Source organism: Ciconia boyciana, chromosome 1 (assembly GCF_034638445.1).
Source record: "Ciconia boyciana chromosome 1, ASM3463844v1, whole genome shotgun sequence".
Taxonomy (NCBI): Eukaryota; Metazoa; Chordata; class Aves; order Ciconiiformes; family Ciconiidae; genus Ciconia; species Ciconia boyciana.
In genome coordinates, this window is record NC_132934.1 from 161554898 (window position 1) to 161575189 (window position 20292).

The window sequence follows — 20292 nt, forward strand, 5'->3', positions numbered from 1 at the left end:
GTCAACACAATGTGCTAAGCGCTTTCCAAACTAAAATATACAAACCTTTCTTCAAAAGAGTTTCTGTTGTGAAAGTATCCACTTTCAGAACACTTTGCTATGTTGTTGAAACAGCCCTCTGTTTTCTCCCCATTGTACAACATGGAAACTTAGGTAAAGAACTGACAATTCAGTGTCCTTGCATCCTAAAGTGATACAATACAGTGTAATGCAGGAGGCAAAGAAATACGTGAATCAGTCGCCTTGTAGCAGAAGATAGAGGTGGTGGATTTTGAGAAGTTGGCTGAAGCTGGGACCACACCCATGTGGATAACACCTCCATCTAGGATCTGTCTGCATTATTTGTCAGGGGCACATTTATTGTACTGTTATGAACAGCTTCCACATATTACAGCTGCAAGACTGGGCAGTTTTGGACAAGATCCAATAACTGTCTCCATGCCTCGGATGTGAGTTTGATTTGGCCTTCACTGTTGCAGCTGGACATCAGTAAGCCTTGAAGGTGCCTAAACCCCATGAGCACTTTAGTGTTTTTTCTTCTGAAGTTCCCAAGGCCTCTTAAGCTGTGCCTCTGGCCATGTCCATATCTGCCTACCACTTGAAAGAGCTAAGCTACTCGATATCTGTCTCACACTTGGGCCTGAAAGAAGTCCATAATTAAGCTTTCCTTGTCAAAGTCCACAGAGTTCCTGGTCCTGGTCCCAGGCCAGTCAGTCACCCCAGAATCCAGGTCTGCAGAAAATGCAATTCAGGTGGTTGCTCTCTCTGTTCAGATCAGCAGTCGTGGTGTGATGCCCATCTGCACCCAACAACTGTTCAGTGTAAAATACAGAAATAATCCTGTCAGCAAGCTTCTGTGGAAGGATTAACCAGGGTTTGAAGTGTTGTAAAACCAGTATTGTCCTTGAATCTACGACTTTTAATACTCAGTTGAGTTATGAATAGTAGTTTCTGGAGCTGTTTTTTGATGGGGTTTTGAAGATATTCCCTAAGGGTGAAGATGGAGAGGTTGAAGATGGGATGGCTATTTTGTGAAACACTGCTATTGGCAACTGGATAGTCCTGTTCTTGTGTATGTGAATTCAATCTGGTTTGCAGGGCTTGCTTGGCTTCACTCACATAGTTTCCAGGGACACTAGTTGGCACATGTTTATGTTCTGAGATGTACATATATAGGGCTTTGGATTAGGATGGCTCTGTTCTAAGGGACCTTTATTTACTGGTGTTTCTGAAATCGTGTTGGAGGGTTTTACATTTACTGCACTGGCCTGATACTGCTCCATCCAGAAAAACTACGTTTATTTGTCCTTTGCCAATGTAATATCACAGACACAGAATATAATCTTGTTGCAAAGTTTCAGCTGACTTCTGGTCTATTTAGGGAGTAAATATGGTGATGTCTTCCTGAAACTTAAGACAGGTGTTAACGGTTAGTAATCTATTCATTACTTCTACTTGTCCATCAGCTATGGACTGAAATAATTTTGAGCAGCTCATCTTGTGGTTTCGCTAAAGATTTCCCTTTGCCTTTTTACATAATCTAATACTGTTTCGATGGAAATAAACGGTACAGAAAACCAAATAATGCTCTCTACTACTCTAATTCTTGTTAACTCAGTTGGCTCCTGTGCAAGAGGCCTCTTTGCTGAAGTGTCAAACACTCTGAAATTATTAAGTAGATACTAAGACTTCCATACAAATTCCAGTGACTGTACTTGAATCCTTCCAGTATTGTATGTGACAGGTCAGAGCCTGCTGACAGCATGCTGTCAGATGCTTACACATGTGGAACGCGCTGGGTAATTGTTTCATGTCTCTTTCCGTGAGCTGATCTACCTAAAGGGAAAAGTGTTTTTACTCTTAGCAGACAGGGCATTCATTTTTCTAGCTCAGGAAGTTAGTGTTTGGGGCCTGAAGCTTTTATTGTGGTTAATTCCTGGTAGTCATATTTTGAGGACTGAAGGACTTGTAAGACTTGCAAACACAGCCAGTAAGCCCAATTTGTCATGCACAGTAGAAACACTGTAAAGAGGAGCTTGAAGAAGCCAACAAATACATTGTGTGGAACAGTGAGGAGCATTTTGGGCTTTATCTGGGCCATATACAATATCTTCTTCAGTCACTGTCACTTTTTAGAAGCACATAAGAACACACAGAAATATAAAATAGTGCAAAGCCACACTGGCGGCTTAATCAGAACAAGGCTTATTACAGTAGAGTGCCAATCTATAAAGAACTGCTTGGTAATATCAGCTTCCTGTTAATCCCATAACAATCAGCTAATGGTGAAATGTTGATTTATTCACTGATTTACTCTTAGCTAGATTGAAATAATGGAGTAAAATGAGCCCATTTAGACTGGTTCTTAAATTGAATGCTCCTAATTGCGTTTGAAAGAATAGACCATAATGCATTTGAGTATCCCAATGACCCTGCTAATCTATGCAATTAGTTAACTATTTTGGAAAGGAGACTACCTTACATGTAGTTTTGTCTTAAAAACTAGAATATATTTTTCATATATTCTATACATGATTCTGTACTAAAGTCATTGCCCATGTGAAATCTTCAACTTTACCTCAATACTAGTAGCTCTCTGTGTAAGCTTGCAACAGAACAGCTCAATTACTTTATTATATTTCCATTTAATTATTGAACTAGAATTCTGAAACTTGCACATATTCATTCTGGGTCACAGAGTTCAGCATGGGAGGGAATCCCAGATTACACATTCCATTAGAAATTATCAAAAGGCTATCTGTCTTTCTTAGTGGGTTTCAATCGTTCAAGAGCCTGAGGATATTGAGGCAGGAAAGGAGAGCTAAGAGAGAAAAGCTCTTGCAGTAAAAATCTGAGCAGGTCACTTGCAAGTTTTGAATGTTTCTAGAGGGGTAGAAGCTGATCTTAATTTTACAAGAATCTCCTCCTCCACTTAATATTTTTCACCCTCATATTTTTGGAGAATCGCCTTTAAAGAGATGTCTCAGCAAAGACTTGGTGAGCTCCTGGCTCTTGAAGCTCCTGGCTATACTCCTGGCTATTGAAAAAAAGCAAATGAAGGAGTCAGGCTGGTGCTGGGGATTTGAGCACTGCTTCCAGTCAGCAGATCCTCTCCTTGCCTTCATTCCAAGATGGCCATATTGCCAAGCAGGAACCATTTTAAATGAGATATCTGTGTTAAATTCTTCTGTGTATATTTATATCGTGGTCCATTTTCGCATACAGCTGGACATTACCATATTGATAATGTGTGCAGCTGCAAATAAGAGTAATTGGGAGCATGACTGTGCACCTCAACAGCCTGAAGCTGTACCCACCAGTTCTATGTGTTGGGTGTCCCCAAAGCTAAAAGACACAAACCATCCCAGTGCTTTCAACTGGATGGGACTGGACCATTACTGTCTTCTTGCCTTTCTGTGTTTAAACATTACATTTCTAGGATTTTCAGAGTTGAATTAGCTTATGGTTATTTGTATGCCTGGCCTCAGATTTATGCAACACTCTTGTCCTGATGCATGCATGAAACAAGTCCCGGAAAACACCCCAGTCTTTCAAAGTAAAATGTAGTGCTTAACACTTGTACAATTAAAAGAGCTTTTAAAATGTGCTATATGGGCTTTGTATGTTGATAATTTTGGATTCTTTCCAAAATAATGCATATATTTTTAAGTCATGAGGCAACTGTTATAATAACAGAATCTGACACTCCGCTTAACGCTGTCAGAGCCTTTTAAGAGAATCTCCTGGGAGAGGAGCAATAAATGGTTTATCAGACTCTTTGCAGGAAATACTTTGGGAAGAAACTATAGGAAGGCATCAGACTCTGCAGGAAGTACTTTGGGAAGAAACTATAGGAAGGACAGAAAAGAGGTCTGTAAAGCTAGTGGCACCATAACTGCTGCTAGTTTTCCTTCTTGAGCTCATGGAATCTGTGGAAAAGAAGTGCAAGACCAGATGTTGGGTGAGTGAGTAAAGGCACTGGATGCATCAATCCAGCTCTAGGTTAGGCTGAGAAATATTCAGATTAATCAGATTTTGTCAGTGGAGGTACCCAAGGACAAAAAAGAAGAACAGTTACTAAGGTTTGCAGCACCATCAGCAGTGGAGGAGAAACCATCTACCCCACAAGAGCCACCAGCCTGATGGGCTCCTAGGAATACAGGATGCTCTGTTCCCTTGAGATCAAGTACTGTGAGCACTCTTAGGAAGATATGACTGGTGATAATGGTCGGCTGTCCTCCCTTTGAGGATCTTATGACCTGACTTGATGTCCTGTGAAGTATGCTGTTCGTCAGAAGTCCAGGCCAAGGTGCTCATTGCTAAATCTTGAACTCTTTGCTGCAAATTAATATAAAAACTTACTAAGATAATCACAGAATGGCTGAGGTTGGAAGGGACCTCTGGAGGTCACCTGGTCCAACCTTCCTGCTCAAGCAAGGCCATCTAGAGCTGGTTGCCCAAGAACCATGTCCAGACAGCTTTTGAATATCGCCAAGGATGGAGATTCCACAACCTCCCTGGGCAACCTGTGCCAGTGCTCGGTCACCCTCACAGTGACAAAGTGTTTCCTGATGTTCAGCTGGCACCTCCTGTGTTTCAGTTTGTGCCCATTGCCTCTGGTCCTATCACTGGGCACCACTGAGCAGAGCCTGGCCCTGTCCTCTTTGCACCCTCCCTTCAGGTATTTGTATAGGTTGATGAGATCCCCTTGAGCCTTCTCTTCTCCAGGCTGAACAGTCCCAGCTCTCTCAGCCTCTCCTCGTAGGAGAGATGCTCGAGTCCCCTGATCATCTTAGTGGCCCTTTGCTGAACTCTCTCCAATATGTCCATGTCTCTCTTGTACTGGGGAGCTCAGAACTGGACACAATACTTCAAATGTGGCTTCACCAGTGCTGAATAGCAAGGAATGATCACGTCCTCGATCTGCTGGCAACACCCCTAATGCAGCCCAGCATACCATTTGCCTTCTTTGCCACAAGGACACGTTGCTAGCTCATGTTCAACTTGGTGTCCACCAGGAGCCCTGGCTCCTTTCTGCAAAGCTGCTTTCCAGCCAGTTGACTTGCAGCATGTACTGGTGCCTGGGGTTGTTCCTCCCCAGCTGCAGGACTTCACACTTCCCCTTGTTGACCTTGATGAGGTTCCTGTCAGCCCATTTCTCCAGCCTGTTAAGGTCCTTCTGGATAGACCAGTGTATGAACCACTCCTCCCAGTTTTGTATCCTCAGCAAACTTGCTGAGGGTGCACTCTAGCCCATCATCCAGGTCATTGATGAAGATGTTGAACAGAATTTGACCCAGTATTGATCCCTGGGATACACTGCTAGTTGAAAGCCTCTAACTAGATTTGGTACCACTGATCACAGCACTCTGGGCCTGTTAATCCAGTTTTCAACCCACTTCACTGTTCATCCAGCCCATACTTCAACAGCTTGTTTATGAGGATGTTATTAGAGACAGTGTCAAAAGCCTTACTTGAAGTCAAGGCAGACAATATCCACTGTTCTCCCCTCATGTACCAAGCCAGTCATTTCATCATAGAAGGTTATCCAGTTGGTCAAGTGTGACTTGCCTTTGTGAATTCATGATGACTACTCCTAAGCTCGTTCTTGTCCTTCATATGCCTGGAAATGACTTCCAGGATTACTTATTCCATCACCTTACCAGGGAGTGAGGTGAGGCCCATTGGCCTGTAGTTCCCTGGGTCCTCCTTTTGCCCTTTTTGAAGATAGGAGGGATAACAACAAAGGAACAGAGAATGTGTACATAAGATAGATGGTTCCAAGTTCCTGGTGTCTGATGAAGTTCACCATAGTGTATTTAGAGACCACCAGCAGTCCAGGAGCTGTTGGTGGTATGGTTGAGAGCTTCTGGAAAATGTATGAGGCCCTAGAAAATTGGGAATGGGCAAATTTTGTACTTAATTTTCAAAAGGAAAAGATGGAACCAGTCAGCTTAGCCTCGATTCCTAAAAACTACTGGAAGAAATACTAAAGCTGTTGTCGGGCACCTGGAAGGTACAACTAAGGCAAAATTGTCAAGAACAACTCATGTGGAACCAATCTAATCTTTTCTGACAGGATTGGCTGACAGGAGAGAATCGGTAGCTGTCATCGCTTGACTCTTGTGGAGCTATTACACTTGACATCCTCATATGGAAGCTAGAAAACTCAGTTCTGGAAAAAACTGTAGCAGAGAAATGTACAAAAATGCATTGCTTTAAGAATAGATACAAATAGTTTGCTGTAAAGATGGGTAATTATGACCAGCTGAACTACCTCCTCTACAAAAACATAGAACTACCTCAGAAACTCCTCCCCATTGCAGACTTTCTTTCCCTGTCCAAACTAACATCTTAGGCTGTTTCTTTCTGTCATTCCCATGGGTGCCTAGCTATTTGATCAAGGTCAAGAAGGCCAGAAAGACCTCCTTACCTGCTTCAACACTGTGGAAAATGCATCTAAATTGTTTGCAGGTCAGGCTTCTATCCTGGGCATCAGTTCTGATTTCAACCACATTCCAGATCTTTCTGAGTAAGATGCCTGCAATCTAGTCATTCTGTTTATTTACTTATGTAAAATGTTTGGCCGCACATTTTTTAGAATCAATGCATGTCTTGATTCCTGAATCACCACCTCTCTGGCTTTGATAAATACAAGTGTCTTGTCCTCCAGGTATTTATCTAAAATGGTGTTGCAAAGATAATTTCACAGAATCCTAGAATGGTTGAGGTTGGAAGGGACCTCTGGAGGTCATCCGATCCAACCCTGCTACTCAAGCAGGGCCACCTATAGCCAGTTGCCCAGGACCACATGCAGAGGGCTTTTGCATGTGTCCAAGGAGGGAGTTTGATTTCCTAGTTTGATGCTTTGATGTTGGCAGTCTCTGTATTTCTTCATTGGCTTTCTGTTTTCACGGTGTCACATAATGAAGAAAGTATCTTTTTTTAAGGTCCTTCAAGGTCTATCCTCACTTGACATGTCTCTCACACACTGTCACCTCCTATTGGCCTATGATGCAAGCCTCAATCTTCAACCTTGAACATTTTCAAGAAAAGCATCTTTGTGGAGTTTGTGGGTAGATATCCCTCAGATTAGGAAAAATTCCCTGCAGATACATGCTAAGTCACTGTGACTTGCTCTTGGAAAAGGAGAAGGAGATAATTAGGCAATGTTGCTGATAGGCAGAAAAATATGTCAGAAAGGAAGGCTTCTATGGGATAAGAGTGAATTTGCTGGAATGTGGCTCCATGGGGGCATGAATGGGAAAGGAGAGTGGAGTCCCAGCTGAAGACATGATCTGAGGAGCCCTGTGGTTCATGTGAGCCACTCAATCCTTCTTTGCCACTTTACTCTCTTAACTTGCTTTTCTGCCTCAGAATTAAAGTCTGCCCTCCAAATGTACATGGAAAGCTGAAATTCAGGACAAGCTTTAGAGCCATGTGTCACAGCTTTCCAGTTGGCTATCATCTCCCTGCTCCGAATGCTCTCTCCTGCCACTGTTGAAAATATTATTTATAGTGAGCTTGCTTGTGTGATGAAACCAGTGCCTGTCAGGCACATCAATATCCACTGCACTGAAAAGCAGATGTGAGCTAAAGTTTTGGACAACAGTCTTGAGATTTCATAGGGGTATAGTTAAATATATCTTGTCACATAGCCTATTTGAGCCAGGGGTGAGACTATTGAAGGGATTATGATTTCAATATGGGAAGGTAAGGTCTGGAAGTAATAGTACTACTGCATGTTGTCAAAACCTTCCCTTCCTAAAAGAAGCACCTGTTGAATAACATATAGCTAGACAAAGGCTATGCCAGGAAAATCACACCAGGCACCAATTGCCAAGGGCACGGGGACTGCCCTGCCTTAGCAGCCTCCACAGAAACCTCTCTCCCACACGTCTCCATTGCCTGAGCCTCCATCCCAGGCTTAGGCGTGGATGACTAAGACCCATGGGAACACCTTGTCTCGTTTTCTCCATGGGAAAACTTCTCGTAATGAGGCTAAGCTTCCCCTGGAGTCAGCTTTCCAAGGATATATGAGCCACCCTCCACAGCATCTGCTTCCTAACCCCAAGGTGGTCCCTTGGATTGCCCTCAGCTCCCTGGTATTCCACAACATGACACTCCTACTGCTCCCTCAGCAACCCAGTGCCTTCAGTCCAGGACTGCTTTGCTGAACGCCTGCCGTCGCTGTGCCCCACTATGCTCGGTGGCTTTTCCCAAACCCAGACCAGCACTCAGCTCAGTTGTAGCCAAATTTCTCACTGGCAAGCAGAATGGCTGTTCCCCTCACTTGATGTTGGCAGCTGTTTCCCAGTGGCTGTCTTCCAGTCCCCAGCACCCCAGGAACAGGTACAGAGTGGCCCCTTGCTTTCTGGGCAAGGGCCCAAATATCCATGTGGTCTCTGATTCTCCAGCCCTTGCTTCCCTTTCAGCAAAGCTGGCATGAGACCGCAGACATCGATAAGGCAGAGTGATTGCATGCAGTGGCACGTGATGACTTTGTCCATGGGGCTGTGTATGCCTAAAAGTGAGCCTGAAGTCAATTTCCAAGGCCACCCTTCCTGTCCTTCATATATATAAGAACCGTCCTTGCTGAGCCTTACCTCAAAGCCCTAAGCCCCTAAGACCTTGCAACTCAGCCTTATCTCACCCCCCCTCGAGAAACACCTTTTGAATCATATATCTAGAAACCTCAAGGCTCTTCTTCTTTGTTCCTTTGGGATGTGGCTGCTTGGGATACTCTTCCTGCCCTCCAGAGCTTTTCTGTTCCTCAAGCCTGGCTCTGAGAGCAGCCAGAGTCTTGTCCCCATCACCACCTTGAGAACTATAGATGTCCTGGGCTTCTGCCCAGAACCATGTAGCCACTCTGCAGAGGTCCCTGGGGAGCAGGGAACTTGAATGGGGACATTGGAAAGTGGACCCCCATGACAGGGAAGCAGTATAGCCATTTGGTATCACAGGAAGGGTTTTGGGAGCGTCTTTCCCTATGTGATGGCTGAGCCAAGTGGAATACCTCTCCTCTTCTGCATGAAAGAGTTCTATACCTCCTGGCTGACATTGAGTTTTGGTCTTTTTCTTATCTAATCCAGTTATGAACATGAAGCAGAAGTTAGGAACAAAGTTGAAGGGTGCCACTGGGAAACAGAAACAGGGTTAGCACAGTGGCCATTCAGTTTCTCAGTAAGGAAATGGGGGACAACCTGGAAAAGGCTTGTAGTAACTGTAGAGTTTGTTCAAGTACAAGGTGGATGATGAGAGTAATCGTGCTTTTGGGAAGAATTTCCCAAAATTCAGCTTTCTGCAGTGAAGGTAGAACTCTTACTTGTGTCTTTTTCTGCCTTAAACTTATCACTGTCACAAGCCCGGATCTGGGTAAAACCTACACATTTGACTTACTCCACATGCTAGCCAGCAGTGTTCAGTCCCCTCACCCTTGCTGAGCTAGTCCCCTTCACTTTAATAATAAATAACAGTGTTTATTGGAGCAAGATGTGGCTGGCTGCTGGTAGTGTCATATCCAGTTTGTACAAATCTGCCAGAGAAGCGTGGAAGCTGCTAGGAGCTCTCCTCATGTAAATTCATTGTCTGTACTTCCACAGCTGCATGCCAGATAGCAAAGTCTTGTTTAAAAGAAAAGTAGATGAGTGAGCCTTGCATCTGGAACCACAGGGAAGAGACAGAGACAAGGCCTCCAAATAGTTTATTCCCTTTAAAAGTCCCTTTTTCCAAGGCAAGAGGCTTCCAAATAGTTTATTCCCTGTAAAAGTCCCTTTGTCCTTCCTGTTCGTGATCTCTTGGGGTTTTTTTGTTTTGGTGTTACCAAAATAAAATTTTCCTCTTGGATTCCCACGTGGTGCTGTGGGATTCCCACAGTGGGGGTTGTCCAGAGGACACAGGCATTCCCATCCTGTGCAGAGAATAGACCAGGATACTGCACTGCAGCAAGCATGAGCTACGCAGCAGGAACCTGTAAATTGTAGATATGGGGTGAGCTGACAGTTAGGTGTGTCATATGGCACAGGAGAAGTATAGACTGCCTAAGGTCTTTCCTGACCTTATCCGTCCTTAAGGACAGTCTCTTCTCTACTGCTTCTAGGGGCTGGAGGACCCTTCGGGGATGAGAAAAATGTTCTTTTTTTTTTTTAGAACAAACATCTCCACAAAGCTTTCTCTGGATCATCACTGCCTGTCTAATGCCAATTAATTATTAATCTGTTTAGAGCTGTAGGTATGTGTGAGTAACATATTTAAGCACAGAAATTTGGATGGGCTCTATTTTTAAGCAGATCTGCACAGCCCAAATGCGTGGCATCCCCCAAAATCTTCACCCGCGCTGCTCCCTCGCGATTGGGGAGTGGGTCATTGCCTGCACCCTGGCTGCAAACACAGCTCAGGCTTTTATGAAGGTTTGAGGAGTTTTTGAGTCCAGACCCTTGTTGAATGCTTAACCTAACATGAATTATTCAGACTGAACTGGCCCCTGTGGGGCGGAGGTTGGAGAGGGTGAGGATGGCTTTCCTGGAGAGATGCTGCTAACCCCCACTCGGGGACAGAGAGGGTGGAAACGGGTTTAGCAGAAGGAGCCAGGGGACAACTGGAGGAATAAAGAGCAGACAGAGAGGAGGGAAAACAAGGGAAGGTTTTAGATGGCCCAAACTCCTGCCCTTTGCTTACCTGAATGGCTCCTCTGGGTGATTATTTTAACCAGGACCTTTGGGCAGAAACTGCCAAGTACAAATCCTTTTTCTTACATGCTTAATTGAATTGAAAATTAAAAATGGACCAGTTCTGGCACTTGACTGGACTTTTATTGCCAATGTTCAAAAAGGAAACAGATAGCAGCTTAAGGACAAATAGGTTTCTCAGCTTTTTGATATTTCTCAGAGCCATGTCACCAGATGGGAGAAGCAGTGGCACTGTATGGTGCAAAATGTTGAGAAAGCCTTAAAGAATCACAGGCTCAATGTAGATCCAGTTATGCTCAGGATGGTCTCCAGAGTCTAGGACTAGGGTGTGTTATTCTAGCATACCACAGCAAACTATAAGCTCGCCTGAGAATGAAATACCAATGGAAAAAAAAATAAAATCACATTTGCATGATATCAAGGCAATCTGGGAGGAGAGACAGTGCCTGGGAACAGCATGTTATAGGGAGTTCATGTCTGTAAGGGAGCCGTGCTAATGATTTCCCAGTGGGTGGAACTGGAGAGGAATTCTTATCTCCAGACTCCTCAGAGATAGTCAGTGGGAAACCACCGGCTCCAAAGCTAATTTTTCTGACTAATAGAAGTGCAGAAGTCACAGATACGGTATGTGTTACGTGTCAAAGTTAAAACAGTTTTCACCAAGCGTGAATCATAACTGCATTAAGTCAGGCAGAAAACCTTATAGGGAATGTAAGGATAATGACAAAAATAATAGGAAGAGAAATAAAATATGCAATCCAAGGAGTCACCCGACCGTCTGAAATCCTACTAGATTTAATTTGCTTCTGAGAGAAGTGTTGTTATGGCAGACAGACAAAGATACATCATTGGTTGAAGTAAATCAGCATGGCTCTTCTGAAGCCAACAAAGCCATATTGATTTACATTACTTGATGGTCTCTGCTTGAAAATTCATCATTATAACAAATACTATAAAACTCCACTTTGTCCCCAGAGGAGGGCCTGTAGGGATGACAGAAAGGAATCATCCTTCCTGCTTAAACAAAAAGATTACTCAAACGGGAAACTGTCTTGCACCAGTCTTCCTTCAGGATATGATGCCACAGTGTTACGAGGAACAGCAGTATGGGCAACAATCCTGGAAACCAGCTGAGTGGCCAAAAACCAGGAATGCCTGGCAGCTGGGAACAATAAACAGGAAGGAATGGCAAAAAAAGAGGCCTTGTAAACAGGACAAGTGTATGAGTGTTTTACTGGCTCTGTGCTGACTGCCAAAGAATTGAACGGATGGATGTCTGCCGCAGGGCGAGCAAAAAGAAGTTGGACAGTCTTCATGGAGTTTGTATGAGGAGCATGGTGAAGCCCCAGACTCACCTGGAGAAGGGAGTGAAGGGCTAAATACTTTCTTTAAGGTCTGTTCTAGGCTGGAAGAGGAAGGTTGATTGGAGATTTGGGCTTCGTAGGAACGCAGAGCTGACTTTCATTCATGGGCTGGTTTTGGAGGTAGCACATCAGCAGGGAATGGACTGTGTACGGGTTTGGGAATGCTACATGTTTGGTGCCAGCAGGGGCTTGCCAGACTCCAGAGTCCTGCAAGTTATCAGCAATCTAGTAAACACGTCCTGATACACACCCTGTTCCTATTAATAGTGCCTTTCTTTTCGCAAACAAGGTTCAATTCTTCCTTTATCTCATTGTCTAAGTGGGGACTGTTAGTAAATGTCATCTTTATACATTTATTATATGCCACAGGAGGTTGCTTTATACTGTAGTACAATTATACACAATGGAGGGAGTACAGAAGCTAAGCAAGCAAAATCATATAGGAATCCACAGAGCTTGTCTTTGCTGTGGTAAACACACACTAAAACCAGCATGCTCATAATCAACATTCTTTGTTATTCAAAAGATCTCCCAAGCCACTTCCATCAGCTATACAACGTTGGGGGAGGAGAATCTGCTCTTATCTTCCAAGACATATAGCAGCTGGCTCATGTTTTATGAATGAAGAAGACACCACATGCAGCTATACATGTACACACACACATCCTATACATATGTGCATACATGGGCACACGCCCAAGTTTAAGCAGTGCATGTCTTAGTCCAAAGTACTATTGTATCATGTGCTTTTTGATAAGGAATTTGCTTTAGTTGCTCTTCTCAAATTTTGGCAAGCTGGTTTTTCCATCTCTTTTCTCCTGCTATTGTGGCAGTAGCAACCTCATACTATTTACCTAAAAGTCTGCCTTCTGAAACACATCTGTTGATCCCTGCTCAGCCTAAACTGCCCCCCCCCCCCGCTCCTTTTTTATGTGCCTGTAGGAATTTGTTTGCATTTTCAAAAGCGGAGAAGAAATTATAGCCTGTGATCTGATAATGAGACTCTGCAGCAATCTTGACTTTTGACACAGATGGCCTTTATTTTCCCACCTGTAAAATTCAGATTCAAAATTTCCTTTGCTGCAAGGCCTGATTTTCCAACTTTGATTAAGGCCTTGGAATGGGAGAGAATTGTGAGGTGCACAGAGAGGTAAATTAGCCTGAGCAAAAGAAGTATGCCTTAATGTGGCCAGACTGATTGAAGTAGCTGAGGTTGCACAAGTACTTTGAGACTGCTAGGCTTTGCAGCCAGACCCTTTGCACTACAGGATTTCCCCTGAAAGTGTGGAACATCAGGAGATTATCTGCCCAGCTGGCTGACTACCAGACTTAACTGAACACACGCTTCAGCTTAATTGCCTTTGGTGCAACGACCACCTTACTAAATGCAGAAATACAATGATATTAGAAAGTTATGCACCCCCAAAGGTAAAATTCTCACTGGTCATTAACTAAACAAACATGCAGACTTACATACTTTTTTTTTGAACAGCACTGTTATAATATGGATTGTATATTCAAGACTGAAAATGAAGCTGGAGTCCTTGGAGAGCCTCAGAGTGGCTCAGCCAGTGTAAAGGATTTGTCACGTCGTCCTGAGAATATGACAGTAATTTATACTGATATGGGCGTGATGACAGTGAGCCACATCCCGCAGACCCTACTGAGACAATACCCCCCTTTTGCCAGAGGAGGTCTGCGAGAGAGATAATGATAGTCCTAGCATCTGAATCTGCAGCAAGTTGGCACAAGCCCAAAACAAATCCATAGATGCTTCCTTTACAAACCCTTGTATCAACTTGGATCTGTGGGTGGAAGAGAACAGGGGGCTGGATTGTGATCCAAAAGATGTGACGGTGGCTGGCTGGAGGAACCGTCTTGAATGCCGGTTTCCCCAGGCTCACAGGGTAACCACGCGGGGAAGGCATCTCCCTGCCCCTGGGGCCCTTCCCGTGGGACGTCCCACGTGGGGCATGGTAGATCCAGCCTTTGGCTGAAAGTGTCTCTGGTGACTGCTGCTCTGCAGCACGGCTGGTGGTCAGCCCTTCGAAGGCTCGGCCTGGCAGCCAGCTCACATTTTGTCCCCATTTTCCTGGGTTTCGACATCCTTACTCTTCCACAGAAATATCCAAAACAGCGGGGAGCTTTTCTCCCCACCAGCTTACTTTTCAATTTTGCTCTTTTTGTAAGGGCTTCTCCCTGGAGCTCCTCAGCAAGACTGCAGAAAACTCCCAAACAAGCAATTTATTTAAATTACTTCTTACCCACTGGCCTCAAAACCACATACTGGGCATTCACTTATACAGCAGTATGGCCATGGCCTCAGCTACCTAACTGAGGGGCTTCACAGTCGGCCGTAAGGGTTAACATAACGTCTGGTAACCCCATCTCTGCCACTGTGCTGTTCATAGCCCCACAGTGTACATACAGATTTGTGGGTGCGTTTGTATAGTTATACAGTCAGGGTATACAGAACGCATGAAGTGGTTCTAAAACATAGGGAGAACAATCTGTACCCCAAAATCGCTTTCTTGTCTTAATGCTTTGTAATTTAATTTAGGGTGCAAATTCATCCTGAATGACTCGGTGGCATGATGATAGGATGCACTCAGCTGTTCACTTTTGAGTATGAAAAGCCTCAAGAGACATTAGTCAAGCTTTCCTAGTGGCTTTCCACTTACATCCATCTTCCATATTTTTGTACATGCTCACAATGCACTGGGTTTGAAAACAGAAAAGTTGCAAAGCCAGAGCTATGCAATGGTATATCAAATAAATACCAAATAAATACTTCATACCAATATACATGTATGTGTGCGTGGAGGTTTTAAACCCAGTGTATACAGAAAAAAATTTGGCATCACCAGAAGGAAAGAAAAAGGAAGCCATGTGCTGTTCCAGAGTCTTCATCATGCAGTATGGGTGGAGAAGAAAGTGGGATTTGATCCAAGTTTGGTGGAGGTGCTGATGTTCATTATCTAGAGACTTGACATATTATCTCTTTCTCCATGTTTTTAATTCTAGCAGAAAGTTTCTTTCCCATACATTATTGAACGCAATAGCCTGAGTCCTGCTGTGTGAGTGAGGCCTCTGCCATCCCTACTTATCAGCTGGTTTCAAGCAGTGCCCGCTTTCCTGTATTTCTGTAATTTAGCTTCCTATCTGAGGCTTGCGTAGCGCTGTCGAGAGTTAACCCCCTCCACTGGCATAGCTCTCAGGGTCAGCGAAATGCATAAGCTTTCCCACCATCTCTAGATGCTCTCCCCTGGGAAGTATCATCCTACATATATACGTATATATAGTATAGACATATAAAACTTGGGAACTCTGGGAAGGCAACAGCCTCCGTGACCTTACAGGCACAGAGCATGTGATGTAAGTGGGAACTTTGCCTGAAAGATCACTGCAAGATTTGTCCCATGTGGATTACATGCTATGATTATATACATTAAAGTGTTCAGAGTTTAAAATACACTCCAGATGCTTTTTCCTGCCCTTTCCTCCCACTCGGCTTGACTTTTCCCCAGTTGATTGATTCTCATAGTTTATATTCAGAGGTTCAGTATTTTGCTTACTTACCAGATGAGCCTTTTTCGGCACACCAAAAGCTGCCCTGTAAGCCCAGGGAAATGCAGTATCGTACGCTGAGAAGCTGTGGTGTATCAGAACGGGATGAGCAATCAGCGTGTGAGTGTACTCAGCACCAGACAAGCTCTGGGTTTTGTGAAGTCAGCAGGAGTTTTCCCAACAATCCTAAAAGTACAGAATCAGGACAGTGCTGGGAAGCACTGACAAATGCAATCTATCAAAGAACTAGGAATTTTTCCTTCTGTTATGATTTTGACTTCTTTTTATTTTTTTTCTTTTAGCACGTCTTTGCATCTTTCCTAAACCATGAAAATTTTAGGCTGCTTTTGGTCCCAGGTCACCTGCTTGATTTGCCTTTTAATTCTCCATTTCTTTGACTGCTTAGTAATAGGTAAACACCACAAAGATCTAAAGAACCCCCACCATTTTTTTGCTGTCTGCCTTTGCACTGCAGCTCACACCTTTCCTGCTCCCCAGAGGAGGAAGCAGCATGGTCTTGTTCTATAGAGAAGAGCTCACAAAGATTGCTCTCTATGTAGCAATTCTGCGAATAGCATGTAAATATGAAAGGATGAAGTAAACACACCTGGGATGTGACCCAAAGAGGGGCAATAGTTAAGAACAGCCTTGGATGCAGAACAAACTGTGATCCCGTAAGTTACAGCGTTTTGGTTTCCTCCCATGGCAGCTTTCAGTGCTGGTGAGATCTCAAGCAAGTTTTGGGATCTCTGGGCCCCCTTTAGCTCTGGGAGCTAAAAACTCTGGGCAATTTTATGGGATCTGCTTCACACGTGCGGGATGGAGGAAAAAAGCAATACACCAAAATATTCAAGAGGGTATGCAGGGAAATGCTGATATGAGGAAGGAGGAGGGCTGACAGGCAGCTCCCTTTTCAGGGCAGAAAAGGAAGGCAGCTTCCTTTTCAGGTGATTCATTCAAATAGTTCTTCCTATATCTAGTTATTTACATATTAAGAGGAATAGTATTATTTGTGCCAGTGATGTGCATGGTTACCCAACAGATGTACTAAGATAAAAGAAAGTTTCTTCTGATGCTTTAAAATAAGAATGCTATATATATTCCTAGCCTCAAATATAGCTGATTGTAGACACCACATATAAAGCATCATCCGTCAAGGACCGGAGCATGTTAGAGAGCTGGATTTGCCTGCCTTGTCCTGCCTTGCTGTGCCTGTCCTGGTCTTTCATCAGCCAGCAGTGACCACTCCTCCAAGCTCTGCTGCGACATCGGCCCTGAAACTGATTCTCCACAGCTCTGTAAGAAGGGAAGTCTGTTTATTGCTGCGTAGGCTCACTGGTGATATCACAACTCAAGATCCTTTGAGGTCTCCTCAGGACCTCTTGGCTGGTATCTCATGCTGGCTCGCTCATGAGATTTCTTTGGCAGACCCCATCCCACCTACAGGAGAGTCACTTGTTCCCCAGCTCCTCGGCAGAGAGCAGTCACATCCATTTGTCCATATATCCCCTAGAACCATCATTGACATCTTAGTGAACCACATGCACTAATGCTGCTCTTACTTGGTTTTGTGATGTCTATTTTTTTTTTTTTTACTGTGAAAGAACTGTTTTGATTGCTTATGGGCCAGAAGAAGCAGCACAACTGCACTGAATGTTTGCAGCTCGCTGGCGCAGTAGACCAAAGTAAATACAATCTGCAGTGCATAGGACAAAGGGAACTCCAAAATCATTGAGCCCAGTCTTCACCTATCATAGGTCCCATGCTTTTCCTTGCCACTTTAGCCCCACTTGTTATTGCAGCCACATTATTTTTCTACTCTCTGTCTCAATTCTTTGCTCCTGCACAGACAGTATATTCCCCCTACCCCAGCTTTGTCTTCTTTAGGCTGTGAAAAACATGATATTAACTACTCCACTTATAATATATTCTTTATATCTGTATTCTTAATATATTCTTTATATATGACTTTCCTGATAGTCTTTCTCTCTTTCAGCTCACCTTCATCTTTCTTGAACTTGTATCTCCTACTGTACACAGTAGTACAGATGGTATCTCATTGATGCCTAATGCAGTGGAATTAATACTTCTCCATTTCTGCTAGACATACTAATGTTTAAGGATTGCATTTGCATTTTTCACAGCCTCATCAAATTGGTAACCTATCATAATCTAGACAATAACTAATACTATCAGGTCCTTTTCTTCCTTTGTCCTTTCTACATAGTGCCCCTGGTTTATAGCAGAAAATCTTGTTATTTGACTGGATGTACATTATTCCTGCCTTTCAAGCTTTTGCATGTAATTCCATTTCTATTATGGAAGTCTGTGAAGTCATTCATTTTTTCCCCTTATAATATTTAAACCCTTGTACCTAAGTGTCTTTAGCACGTTTCAATAGCACACTCTCACTTTGCATTGAATATATTTGTGAAAACATTAAGTAAGATTAGTCCCAAGACTGAACATTGAAAAACTCTGCTCATAACCTCCCTGCAGCCAACAGTTCTCTTTTCACTAGCTTCATCTTCTTCTTATCTGCTCTCTTCTACCTTACATTTCCTATCCCAATGCCGATCTTTACTAATGGTTTCCAATGCAACAAAGTACCATAGGCTTTATAGAACAATAAGTATATCTCCTTTGTCTGAAAAATCAATCCCATCAAGAAAAGATGTCACATATAATATACCTTTGATAAACCTGTAGTATTTTTAATCTTGTTTTTCATTCTTCTCCATATTTTTTATTGTTCTTACCTTTAAAGTCTATTCTAAAACCTTATCTGCCAGAGACCATAACAACTATCCATCAGAGTTACTGAGACCAGAGTAATGATCCACCATAGCACAGACTATATTCCCATTTTCTTAGAAAATGTGGCATGAAAGACCCCATTTGCTACTCTCTATTCCAATAGCACTGCCTCTGAATGTGAAAATGTCCTGAAGACCTTTGCTACTGGGCCTGCAGCTGCACATCTGTATTCTTTCTGGACAATGGGCTCTAGCCCAGGTGCTCTTTTGACCTGAGCACCTTCAGTTCTCTGAATTTTGCTTTTCTTGACCTTGTTGCAACACTCTCAGTTTAACTGGTGATGCTGCCTTTACCTCCTTGTTTTGTATCGACCTGCTTATTGAAGGCACATTGAAAACAGTCACTGAGTTTTGCACGGTGTCAACAGTATTGTAGGCTCATGCTCATTGCCTCCCCCTCCAGCTGAACAGTTATGAACCGAATCCCCTGGCCAACTCATTTTGTGGGACTTGGATTCCTGGCCCTCCAGACCACATTACTGGAGAGGTCACTAACTCCTGAGGTTTTTTTCCATGCTTTGGATATCTTCATAATCTTGCACCGAGTCATGCACTGTCTGTGGTTCTGATAGAAATACCCCAGCCCACAGATAAAGAGTTAAATTTCTCCACAGAGGCTGTCAGATTGCCCCAGGCGTAATTCTTAATATGCCTCATCTCTTCTCAGATAAACCGTGTGTTTTCCCCCATGTTTAATACTTCTATTCAGAAGCTCCCATCCCTCTTTTCACTGTGAGAGAAGCTGACCTGCAAAGCCCTGCTGTCCTGATTCCAGCTGGCAAGTCAGTACCAGGCTGGGCACAGGCATCTTTGGATGCCTCAATTTAAGTGGCAAAGTGTTAGTGCCTGTACCCCGTTGTAAGCAATGGAGATCTAATAATACAGCCAATGAAGCCCAGAAGTCTCTTCAGCTCCTCCTAATGATAACGCTTAGGGCTCAACTGAATTGTCTTGACACAGGTCTCTAGTGACATTTGAGATGCCCAAAGTGTCTCACATGGCCTCCAACTACCAGTCCAGCAGTAAATAGTACTGAACTAAGACAGACAGTGCACAATTTGAAGGAAAAGCAGCAGGAGAAAGCAGTAGACAGGGAGTAAGTATCCAAATATTAGAATTTACAGAATATTTTTCTATTAACAAGTAAAATGAACTTTATACCTTTGTTCTCCACAGTTGTTTTTTTTTTCCACAAGCCCACAAGTGATTATTCCTGTAGCTGGTCTGGTCCCTCAGGATTTCTCAGGATGTTGCAGGGAATATGGATGGTTTGTGATGCTTCCACACAGTCGTGCTGCAATATGCTTATGTGCTCACTTCTCTTACTGAGAAGCAACCATCCAGAACACTATACATTTTACCAGTGGAATGCTTGAAGTCACTACTTCATATGTACTTATATCTCCCACCCATACGGCATCAGGGAATGATGAAATAAAAGTCCTGAAATGCAGCTAGTGGAACGTAACTGTGTTTCCTTATCTTCCATAATTTGTAATTAATTTCATTTTTTTGTTTTTCCAATTCATTTTTGTCCTGGATTTTTACACAGGTCTGCACGTCACTCTTTTTGGCCACATCAGAACAATCGAGATTTGTAGAAGTAAAATGATATACTACTGACTAAAAAGCTGTCAGGTTTTGACGAATGTGTATTCTGGTCCAAAGAGCAAGGATCTGCTCTACCAGAATTCTCGTAATAAGCTGTGATAGCGCATCCTACTCCCTTCCCAAGGAAAGCAGGGGCTCTTTCGCCTGCTGGCAGGGGTGTTGATGTGTCTTTGCATTGGTCATTCTCTGTTGGGGCTGGAGGCAGAAGAACCGGTCAGCAAGGGTTTCATGACTGCAGAAGAAATA

At 43.5% G+C, this 20292-nt stretch overlaps 1 long non-coding RNA gene across 1 annotated transcript in view; it reads right to left on the reverse strand.

Annotated features, from left to right (window-relative positions):
• LOC140648227 (uncharacterized) overlaps positions 1-19714 on the reverse strand; it is a 41036-nt gene extending 21322 nt beyond the window's left edge. Inside the window, exon 1 of the long non-coding RNA XR_012041150.1 lies at positions 19597-19714. This is a non-coding gene — a long non-coding RNA (uncharacterized lncRNA). The remainder of the gene's footprint in view (positions 1-19596) is intronic.
• Between the last annotated feature and the right edge of the window lie 578 nt (positions 19715-20292).